The sequence below is a fragment of the Aulonocara sp. 'chitande type north' Nkhata Bay genome, linkage group LG20 (genome assembly GCF_057382095.1).
Source record: "Aulonocara sp. 'chitande type north' Nkhata Bay isolate Kocher_YH1m ecotype deep benthic linkage group LG20, A_spYH_male_GT1.1, whole genome shotgun sequence".
Classification (NCBI taxonomy): domain Eukaryota; kingdom Metazoa; phylum Chordata; class Actinopteri; order Cichliformes; family Cichlidae; genus Aulonocara; species Aulonocara sp. 'chitande type north' Nkhata Bay.
In genome coordinates this window covers 20,337,081-20,349,498 of record NC_141363.1, presented here as the reverse complement: position 1 = coordinate 20,349,498, position 12,418 = coordinate 20,337,081, and the positions used below count along the sequence as shown (strand labels likewise).

General features: G+C 40.7%; 1 long non-coding RNA gene across 1 annotated transcript; it reads right to left on the bottom strand.

Moving 5' to 3' along the window:
- Positions 1-3,206: 3,206 nt before the first annotated feature.
- LOC147305503 (uncharacterized) lies at positions 3,207-4,316 on the bottom strand. Its single transcript, XR_015126645.1, has 2 exons — positions 4,025-4,316; positions 3,207-3,553 (listed from the first exon to the last, which is right to left on the bottom strand). It is a non-coding gene; the product is annotated as an uncharacterized LOC147305503 (long non-coding RNA).
- Between the last annotated feature and the right edge of the window lie 8,102 nt (positions 4,317-12,418).

Here is a 12,418-nt window from a genome sequence, read left to right as displayed (position 1 = left end):
CAGTGTAGGCCTCGCACTGTGCTGCCAAAAGAGTGAACGTCACGTGGATTAATCCATAAGGTTTAATATGATGTTGAGCCTTTGCAGCTATAACAGCTTCAGCTCTTCTGAGCTTCAGCTTTAGGAGTTTTATGGGAATTTCCACCATTCCTCCAGAAGAACAGTTGTGAGGTCAGACCTGATGCTGGACAAGAAGGCGTGGCCTGTCTCCACTGCTCTACACCTCTTCACCTGAAGCTTTGCACTTGGTGATGTAAAGCTTGGATGCAGCTGCTCAGCGATGGAAACCCGCTCCATGAAGCTCTCTATGCGCTGTTCTCCAGCTAATCTGACAGTCACATGAAGTTTGGAGGTCTGTGGTGACTGACTGCAGGAAGCTGGCGACCTCTGCACACTCTGTGTCTCAGCATCTGCTCACCCTGCTCTGTGATTTGACTTTGCCACTGAGTTGCTGTTGGTCCCAATTAGTCTCACAGTGTTATTATACTGAATGAATTCTAAAACCACAGGTGTCTGTGGAATATTTAGTATTGTGGAAATTTCATGACTGGGCATCCTGTGACAGTTCCACGCTGAGATACTCTGAACTCCTCACCAGTGTTGGTCAAGTTACTTGAAAAAAGTAATCAGTAACTAATTACTGATAACTTCCCCAAAAAAGTAATCCCGTTACTTTACTGATTACTTATTTTCAAAAGTAATTAATTACTTAGTTACTTAGTTACTTTTTAAAAACACGATTTACAACCTGAAGAGGTGATAAAGCGATAGATCTAACGGTAATCTAATTACCGTTTTTGCAATAGTAATCCCTTACTTTACTCATTACTTGGAAAAAAGTAATCGGATTACAGTAACGCGTTACTGCCCATCTCTGCTCCTCACAGCGTCGCATTCTTTCACAACACCTGTGGGAGTGACGGGAACACCTGATTTCAATGATTTGAATGGTTGAGTGAATACTTTTGGAAGCAAATGCAAAAATGAAGACCAAGCAAATAAAAAAAGTAATCCACAGATAGAACCTTGAAGTCCTCACAGCAGGTCAGACAGAGTTATATTCTCAGTGCATCCTCTGACTTTCTCCTCATTATTTCACTGCATGGTTTTTATTTAGAAAGCCTTTTCTTTAGGATTGTTCCCGTTAACACGTCTTTTACTCTGAGTCCATTCCTGTGTTGGTACTAAAACCCCCTCTCTGTGCTCCCCGTGACCTCCCTTTAATATAGATCTCAGATACCAGGAGGACAATTAACAAGATTTACTCCTTCAGCCTTAAAGCTCATCGACTCGCTCTCTAAAATTCATTATGAGCTCACAGAGAATAGATTTTTTCCCCCTCTCGACCTGAATAGAGCGATCACACCTCTTTGAAAAACACCCCATTTGTTTCCTTCTGAGTGCAGAGCTGATCGATTTTATCAGGAAAAAAATCCATCAGGACTGAAGTGTTTGCAGCCTGGCATCATGACGTGTCACATCGCCAACACAACGAGTCACTTTGTGCAGAATCACAACTCGCTTTTTGGTTTCCGTGTGAGAAAAGTCTAACCTGAACATTGTCCACGTAACACAGAAAACAGACAAAAAAGTGCAATTTTCACCAAAACTATAATTACTGATAAATAAAAATAACCCTCAGTTCTGATGCGTTAAGAGAACGAAGCTCCATATTTGTGTGACTCGGTCTGCTTGCATGCAGCTAACACACTAACACACTAACACTAAACCCGAGTTCAGAGTTAAAGAAGTGTGCAGCACATTTAAATGTAGGAAACAAACATTGCGCCTCAGCTGGGAGAGAAAAGTCATTTACTTTTGTTTTCATTAATATTTCACTTTATCTTTTGTTTTTGAATAATTGAAATACTCCACGGGTATTTTATTTTGAAAGTCAATCCCACAGATTAATTGAACTGATTAAAAGGTGAGCATATAAAAGAAATCTGATTGAATCTTTATTGAAAAAGGTGAACTATAACTGGATAAATAAAATAAATAAAATGACAGTGTGGGGAGACATGAAGGCCTCCCGTTCTGCGTCTGCGTTTCCATTATTTTTCTCATTCCTTCCTTCTTTGCTCCTTTCCTTTTTCCAGCCCATAATCACTTCATCTCCTCCCTCTAACCCCCTCTTCACCGAGATCCCTGTCAAATGATTTCAACCATCTCCTCTCCTCTTATTTTCTCCTCCCCTCTCTTCCTTGCGTTCCTCTTCGCTGCCTCTCCTTCCTGACCTCTCCTCTTCTCTAAATTATTCTCTCTTTTTCCTTCCAACAGTCCTCCTGCTTGTAGGAACCTGTCAAAGCAGCTGCACAGTGAATTTCCGTGCCTCGTCAATCAAACAGCGTCTCAGGTCGTGTGGCTGCAGTTTCTTTCACTGCTGCTTACATAACCTGTGTCGGATAATTGTGTCGTAACGCTCATGATTTTGTTTTAGGTCTTCTGGGGAGCGAGCTCTCCTCCGTCCTCGTCACCTTCTCTCCTCGTCTCCTCTCCTGGTCTTGCTTGTCAGCAGCCGCCGTCTCTCCCTCCCTCTCTCTCTCTCAGTGTGATTTTATGGCAGATCTTCCAATCTGCTGCTGTTGAACTGTCACCCTGTCAAGCACAGGGGGGGGGGGGGGGGGGGGGGGGGGGGGGGCACTGTGCTTGTGTGTGTGTGTGTGTTGGTACAGTATGTAGTCTGTGCGTGTAATCGATGATGATACTGTGTGTGTTTGTGTCACCTTTAACCTTCTGGAGACTGTTGAGGCTTTCAGTCTGTCAGCTTGTGAAGATTACAGGCTGTAGGTGCTGCTGCTGCTCACACAAACACACTAATTCATCCCTCGACTGCCACTTACTATGTCTGCATCCCTCCCTGCACACACACACACACACACACACACACACACACACACACACACACACACACACACACACACCCTGACCTCTCTGCATTATGCGACTCTGAGCTTTGAACAATGACTGAAAGCAGAAAATGGATTTCAAAATGTCACAAATGGAGAGAAAATGTCATAAAAACATGTTTCAGTGTTGATACAGCTCAGTGATAAGGACGGAGTACCACAGTACAAAAATACACACACACACACACACACACGGAATTGTAACACACGATACTTTACCACTACTGAATGTAGAGAAAGTTAGGATCTTAGGCTTATGGCCTCTAGGAATCGACTAAGGAGCGAATGACACACAGCTAAAAGAACAGTCAACATTTATTCAAAACAAAACCAAAAACAGTCATTCAACAGTTCACAACAGTTCCAATTGTCCATATTTGTCAGTCTGTGTATTCAGTTTTAGAGTTCAGAGTTCAGTGTTCAGAGTTCTTTTCAGTCTTTTCAGTTCAGGTGTGTGAGTGTGTGTGTATAGTGTTAATGTTAGTAGTACTACCCGGGTAGTGTATTGTTCTGAGATCTCATAAGCTTATCTGTCAAGAAGTAACGCAGTTGTCACTTCTAAGTAGGCTGGAAATCTTTCCTGCATCGCAGCTGGGGATCCGGAATCCTGGCTCGCAACTTTAGACTCCAACAAAAAAACCAACCTGCACAGGGCAGTGAACATATTTTACATGAATATCATATAACAACTTAATCAACACTAGTGACCAAATGTCTCTCACTCTTTGTATATAACGACTTAATGCAATCAATAATAAAATTAATCAAAGAACCTTAAAACAATTTCCACATCATACAAATTTAACTCAAATCTCACATTTTGTGAACAGCAGTCACATCAATCCAATGAATTGAGAGAATGTACATTACTGATGCACGAGGAAAGTGCAAAACGTGGTCGCAGTACTATTTAGCCAAAGACTGCTCATATTTATCATCTCATTACAATAAATAAAACTTACCTACTAGCTTCCAAAGAAATATTTCCGATTGGCTTAAAACATTCACAAGTGAACAAATAAAAAGATAATACAGCACTTAAAAGGAACACATGAAATTTACATTATACTGAGCTAACGATTAGCTTGCTATGCTAGCGCAGTTAGTCAACTCACCGGAAATGAACAAAAAACACAAAAACAGAGGTACATCAGCATCAACAAAAAGTGTCCGCGTTTCCCAACAAGCGGAAAAGTAAAATCCAATTTGTGTCTTCACACACAATCCTTGTTCAAGAAAAAGGTTAAGGAAAAACTCTGTGAGTAGCTCCGACCAGCATACGTAGCCTTAGCGCTATTCTCCTTCTCTATAGTTCTCAACTCAAGTTCACAAGCACTAAACAATCTCATAGTGCCACCTACTGACATTCTTGGGGAACAGCAGTTCATTTTCATGAGGCAGATTTTAGGTGGGTTACAGAATCATGGAAGACGAAGGCAGGAAGTAAATGCACAGGTGACACACGAGGAAGAGCAATGACTAAAAATAAAATGGGAAGTGGAAACAAGGAAGACGAGACAACGCAAAGGATCACAAAACGAGGAAACACCGGAGACTCGAAAATGTATGAACACAAGAAATAATGTCAATAAATACAAACAAAGATTACAGAGACCAAATATTGAATCTTTAAAGACCAACAAAGGACCGAGCTTTGAACATTTAGAAAGTCTTTTTCTGACTGAGAAAAAAGAGAAAAAAAGTATTTTGGCGGCTTTTTTTCCCCCAACAATATCTTTATTATTTTTTTACATTTTAATGACTTACAAACAGTCCAACATTCTAAATACTACATGAACATACACTCCTCTCAGACAGCAAAAAGAAAACAAAAAAGTCATCAGATTTATCACTCCGTTAAAGGCCTAAATTTATCATTATCCCAAATCAAATGGCATTGCCCTCAGTCCTCGTCCTCCTCAGATAATACAAATCCTTCTACAAAATTCACAAATGTTCTCCACACCTTCTCAAAAACATCCAATTTCCTTTTCAGTATACATGTTATCCGCTCCAATGGCAAAGCCACCATCATTTGTTTTATCCACTGTGTGATAGTCGGTTCCCTTGTTCTTTTCCATTTTAGTGCGATTAATCTTTTTGCTTGTAACAAACCCATATCAATAAACATTCTGTCACTTTTTGTGTACCTCATGTTTTCTGGGTACAATCCCAGAACAAGGAAGCCAGGATCCAAAACAACCTCTTTGGATAATATTTGTTTCATAGTTTGTGTTACTGCAACCCAAAAAGAGCCTATCTTCCTGCAATCCCAAATACAATGCCAAAAGTTACCTTTATCTTCATTACATTTATTACAAGTGTCTGGAATATTAGAGTTGTACTTATTCAATTTTTCCGGAGTAACATATATTCGCATTAACCATTTGTACAGGGAGTGCAGAATTATTAGGCAAATGAGTATTTTGTCCACATCATCCTCTTCATGCATGTTGTCTTACTCCAAGCTGTATAGGCTCGAAAGCCTACTACCAATTAAGCATATTAGGTGATGTGCATCTCTGTAATGAGAAGGGGTGTGGTCTAATGACATCAACACCCTATATCAGGTGTGCATAATTATTAGGCAATGTCCTTTCCTTTGGCAAAATGGGTCAAAAGAAGGACTTGACAGGCTCAGAAAAGTCAAGAATAGTGAGATATCTTGCAGAGGGATGCAGCAGTCTCAAAATTGCAAAGCTTCTGAAGCGTGATCATCGAACAATCAAGCGTTTCATTCAAAATAGTCAACAGGGTCGCAAGAAGCGTGTGGAAAAACCAAGGCGCAAAATAACTGCCCATGAACTGAGAAAAGTCAAGCGTGCAGCTGCCAAGATGCCACTTGCCACCAGTTTGGCCATATTTCAGAGCTGCAACATCACTGGAGTGCCCAAAAGCACAAGGTGTGCAATACTCAGAGACATGGCCAAGGTAAGAAAGGCTGAAAGACGACCACCACTGAACAAGACACACAAGCTGAAACGTCAAGACTGGGCCAAGAAATATCTCAAGACTGGTTTTTCTAAGGTTTTATGGACTGATGAAATGAGAGTGAGTCTTGATGGGCCAGATGGATGGGCCCGTGGCTGGATTGGTAAAGGGCAGAGAGCTCCAGTCCGACTCAGACGCCAGCAAGGTGGAGGTGGAGTACTGGTTTGGGCTGGTATCATCAAAGATGAGCTTGTGGGGCCTTTTCGGGTTGAGGATGGAGTCAAGCTCAACTCCCAGTCCTACTGCCAGTTTCTGGAAGACACCTTCTTCAAGCAGTGGTACAGGAAGAAGTCTGCATCCTTCAAGAAAAACACGATTTTCATGCAGGACAATGCTCCATCACACGCGTCCAAGTACTCCACAGCGTGGCTGCAAGAAAGGGTATAAAAGAAGAAAAACTAATGACATGGCCTCCTTGTTCACCTGATCTGAACCCCATTGAGAACCTGTGGTCCATCATCAAATGTGAGATTTACAAGGAGGGAAAACAGTACACCTCTCTGAACAGTGTCTGGGAGGCTGTGGTTGCTGCTGCACGCAATGTTGATGGTGAACAGATCAAAACACTGACAGAATCCATGGATGGCAGGCTTTTGAGTGTCCTTGCAAAGAAAGGTGGCTATATTGGTCGCTGATTTGTTTTTGTTTTGTTTTTGAATGTCAGAAATGTATATTTGTGAATGTGGAGATGTTATATTGGTTTCACTGGTAAAAATCAATAATTGAAATGGGTATATATTTGTTTTTTGTTAAGTTGCCTAATAATTCTGCACAGTAATAGTCACCTGCACACACAGATATCCCCCTAAAATAGCTGAAACTAAAAACAAACTAAAAACTACTTCCAAAAACATTCAGCTTTGATGTTAATGAGTTTTTTGGGTTCATTGAGAACATGGTTGTTGTTCAATAATAAAATTATTCCTCAAAAATGCAACTTGCCTAATAATTCTGCACTCCCTGTATTGCAACAACCTTAGTCTAGAATTAATAGTTTGTTTATGAGCTTTTGCGCAAACCAATGCCCATTTTTCCATGGATATGTCCTTCTTTAAATCATTTTTCCAGCCGTTCAACCTTCCCAAAGAATTGTCAGATGTTTTGGACCTAATCAATTTATATATTTCTGATATTGCCCCTTTTTTTGAACTGCTTTTGCTTATTATGTCTTCTAATTCTGATTTTGGTGGTTTGGTGCAGGTATTATTTTGATTTGCTCGAATGTAACTTCTAATTTGGAGATATTTGAAAAATTGCTTTCTATCTATATTATATTTATGTCTAAGAATATCAAAGGACATCATATCTTGAGAATCTGCTGCATACAAATCTTGGATTTTTTGGAGTCCTTTAATTGAAAATATATAATATTAAAAATATAAAGGTAAAGGTGGATGCAAATTAATACTTTCCATCTCTGACCATTGCGGGGCGTTATTTAAGTCAAAATGGTATCTTATAGACCTGATTTGACATGCCCAGTAATACCACTCAATATTTGGACACATGACACCACCCTCGTTATATGGTAGATGCAACAATGATAATCTTATCCTTGGTCTCCTATTTTTCCATAGAAAACCGAGAACAAGCTTTTTGATCCTGCTAAACCAATCAACAGGAGGCGACAGGGGGATGTTCCGATACACATAAAGCACCTTTGGCAGTATACTCATTTTGTATATATTAATCCGACCAATCAAAGAAACTGGTAGAGACATGCATCTGTCCACTATCTCTGTTATTTCTTTAGAAAGTCTTTCATAGTTATTTTCCACGATCTCACTTAATTTGGGCGAAATCATTATTCCTAAGTACATAAAGTCCTTTACTGTCTTAAAATGAGATGTTACTATGGGTGGGTTTTTCCTTTCTTCTTCATTTAGTAATAAAACGGATGATTTAGAGTTGTTAATGACATACCCTGATATTTGACCAAACTCCCCTATCAATCTAAGCAGAGCAGGTATAGATTGTGTTATTTTAGAGAGATATACTATTACATCGTCTGTGTACAACGAAATCCTATGTTCTACTTCATTTACCATAATTCCTGTCAATGATAAACTCGAATGTACGGCTATAGCAAAGGGTTCCATAGCTAATATAAACAACAGTGGGCTTATCGGTGAGCCTTGTGGATATCCCCGTTTCACCCTTATTGGTTTAGAGATATTTTTGTTTGTCAAAATTTCAGCAGTTGGATTTGAGTGTAATAATTGTATCCATCTTCGAAACACATCTCCATAACCAAATCTAGTCAGAACATCAAAAAGACAAGGCCACTCGACCCTATCGAATGCTTTTTCAGCATCCAGTGAGAGAAAGGCCCTCTCTGAAGAATTGTTTAGTCCGTCTATAATGTTAAAGACTCATTTTGGCGGCTTTTAGACGCAGATTCTGTTCTCATCTTTCTGATTTTGACTGATTTTAGCATCTCGTACTATCAAAGCTTAGACATGAAGGAAGAGCCCAGCTCAACAGCTTCGAGTCCTCCTTGTTTCCATTATTTGCTTTATGTTTTTGTGAGTGCTGATTACTAGAATCTTATTTCTTTAGGAGACAGGACTTGGGACTTGGCTGCAGCGTTACGTGTGTTTTCTTTAGTTTTTGAAAGTACAACAGAAAATATCTATAAAGCTCTTCTCGCACTCATTTTGAGATTTAACTTCAGAGTTGATCAGAAGAGTTTGCCTGAGCAGATCGGTGCTTCTCTCCCTGCACCGTCTCCTCCATCCCTCCAAGCAGTCAGGCAGACGGCCCGAGTGCTTCTGTTGGATGAAATCTTTCCTTCCAGTGTCTCCAAATGATTCTGTAAGGGAATAGATGATACAAATAGTGTATTAGCTTAAAAAACTATAAAGTACTGCAGAAATGGACTGAGATGACTTCTGATTGAAGTGAATACAGACTAATACATGTGCACTGTACCATGTCTGCTCGGTCCTTTCAGGAACTTGACAAACTCACACACGTAACCACAGGCAGACAGTGTTTATGCTAAAGCGACAGAGATAAATGGATGTTTGGGCAGCAGACTCACTTCAGCACACACATCACCATCGCGTTTCAGACAACAGCAGAAATACACACTAACCACTCTGTGTGTGTGTGTGTTTGAATAGTGAGTGTGTGCAAGTGCAGAAACCTTCTAGTTCAAAATAGCAAGAGAGTGTTGTTTGAAGAGATGTGCATGCCTGTGTGTGTGTGTGTGTGTGTGTGTGTGTGTGTGTGTGTGTGTGTTTGGTGGGTGGGTGTGACACACTGTAGACACTGCAGAGGCATCTCTCCCTCTGTCGATGTAATTACTGTGTTGAGCTGATAAACTGCTCTCACAGGACTCACCGTCAGCAGGAGGGGGGGCAGAGGAAGGCAGGAGGAGGAGAGGAGAGATTACAGGATAGAAGGAAAGGAGAGAGGGTTAGGAATCAGGACAAGATGACAGATGAGCAGAGGAGGATGCAGAAAAAGGGAGATGACAGAGAAGCAGCAAGAGAGGGAGAGGAGTGTGGACAGATGGAGGTGAGAGGAGATGCTGTGCAGAGAAAACAAAGGATCTGAAAAAGGGTGGAGAGGAAAGAAAGGATTGGGGAGGAGAGCAGAGCAAGAGGAGGTGAAGAGGAGGAGCGAGGATGAGTTAAAGGATGGAGAAGGAAGAGAAGATGAGGAGAGGGGAGGTGTATTGATTCAGTGCTATGACAGTGTTGTGTATTTCATCTGGACAGGGCTGGAGCCATAAACACACACACACACACACACACACACACACACACACACACACACACACACACACACACACACACACACACACACACTACAAAGTGACCTTTAAGATGATAAAATGATAAAAATGAAAACAAAGTGAAATCGACGTCCATTCTTAAAGACTCTACAGCAGGTGATGTGTTTAATGACCTGCAGTGAAAATACGCAGGAATATCAAAGTCTAATGATTCCTTTGTTCATCCAGTTTGAAACATATTTAGTGCCATTTGTGGATTTGGGGTAATGATGCCACTGATGCCCACTGGATGCTCTGACTAGGGTTCGGGTTTCCTCTCTAGGTCCAATGGTTCATTGATCTGATTGGCTGAAGTTTGCCCATGATAGACACTGTTAGTCAGATGGTTTATCCAATCAGCTGCCAATTTTTCTTTGAAAGTGCCTGACCTTTTCCAAACCGTTTCCAAGGACAACTTCCCAGATGGTGTAACTAAGCATCTGGCACGTGTGTTTTTGGACGTCTTTAATTTAAGTCAAATATATATATGGTTTGCCATCACATCGTGTCCGGGCGTTCATGTCCCCCTGAGGATAAATTATAACAGTATTTTAAGAACTTCCTCATTTGACACCATCATTAAATGAAGAAGAAGATAAAGAATTTCCCAGTTCTGTGTTTCATGGAATCTAATAAATGATGAATGGTCTTTTTTATAGGGCAACTTTATACATAAAGAAGTTATTTTCATTTCTTACACACACACACACACACACACACACACACACACACACACACACACACACACACACACACACACACACACACGTGTAACATGTAAGCCTTGCACAAGAACATTTTGGCACGTATGCACTACAGCCTGAGCCACAGCTGCCCATAAATCTGAAATCTATCTATCCAGGCACTTTACATTGTAAGGTAGAGACACTTCAATAAAAAGATCAAACCCCAACAATCAAACAATGAGTCAGCACTTGGTGACAGTGGGAAGGAAAATACCTTTAACAGGAAGAAGAAACCTCCAGCACAGCCAGGCTCAGGGAGAAGAAGACGGGTCAAAAGCAATGTTCCCTCTAATGTTCCCTCTAATGTTCCCTCTAATGTTCCTTCTAATGTTTCATGTGTCTGAGGGAGCACACCAACTCCCTGAGCGTCCCTTGGACCACTGTGAGCGACAGCAGACGTGTGCACTGTGGTCACGCCAGCATCCAATCCATGCAAGTTACAGCTTATTAAAATAATCAAATTACAGCATTTACATTTATGTTAGACGACTTTTAATTAACTGCTTTAGCCCACTGACAATGAAAATAAAAAAAAAATCTTGTTCATGACCTGTGTAGCATGTTAACACTATTGGAAGTAAAAATAACTTTGACAACAATTTTGAAAACACAACTTTCTTTCTTTCTTTCAATAAAGCTCTGACTTGTATTATGAGTCTGTGGTCTGGGAGAGAGTCTGTAACTCTGTCTGCAAAATACAGTAAATAATGACCAATGTTGGGCAGTTAATTATATAGTTACTTCTTCAAAAAAGTAACTGAGTTATGCAAACAACAAAGTTTTTTGCAGCTGTTTACCTAAAAATGCAGCCAAGGCGTTTTTAAACAAACATTTCAAACTATTTACAGAACATGTCTATGAAGGTTCTCAGTCATCCAGGTCATTGTAGTCAAAGGAGCTTACAAAGAATAACACACAACAAAACTATTGACTACACTACACACTAACTACACACTAACTACACAAGATTTGTGCTAAACGTCGCAAATCTCTCACATCTCAAACACTCCGTCACTCCTAAAACTTTCCCCCCCCTAAACATTTAAATGCCATGTTGCCATATCATTTTTTGATTGGTCGATATGGTACATTTTTCCACCAATAGGAAAGGGCGGGGTGTGTTGTCTTTGTTCACAGGCTTTCGAGCGTTTTCCTTATAAAACGCCGTTTTTACCGTTTCTTCCCTCAGTAAATATAATATAATATAAGGAAACCAAACATTGCAGATATTTTATCATAACTCTGGTTTTACGTGGCCGATCAACACAATTTAAAAACTGGCATAAAGTCCACACTTTGTCCGTCAGTTGTTCCGTCTGTCCTGCTCACATCTCCAATGGTTGTACACGTTGTCGTTAACGTGGCTTCACTCGACATCAGCCGCTTTGCTAAAACACCGGCACATAAGGACGCTGTCATAGCCTGTCAGCGACGTTGATTAGCTGCGTATATACGAATGTGAATCGCGTGATTGGCTGGACTATGTGATAAGGTGGCATCGTTCTGATCACATACGGGAGCAGCCAGTCACTGACTAACACTGCAGAACAGAATTGTTAAACTTTTAACTTTAATTTAAATTCAGGTAGATTTGTTTTTTTGTGCGCAACGCATATTTACTGTGCGCAGAGACCGTGCAAGCAGTGCGCAATTGCGCACGCGCGCAGCTTAGAGGGAACATTGGTCAAAAGGTATTATGAGGTCTTTAAGAAAAGGTGGGGCGGATTGTATGTGAGGGGAAGGATTTGAATCTAAATTTTGTTCTGGGTCCAGTAACAACCCAAAGAAGGGCTGCAAAGTGTGTGTGCCCAAGATGGGCAGGAAGACACAGGATACATGCATCAAGTGCAAGAAGCAGATATGCAACACTCTCACTCAGGCACAAACAGGTTGTTTGTCCATTGGTGCTGATGGATAGTGTAGAAGGAGTAAAGCTCAATAATGATCAGAAACCCTGCTTCATCTGTAGATAAACATGTTGCTTCAACACT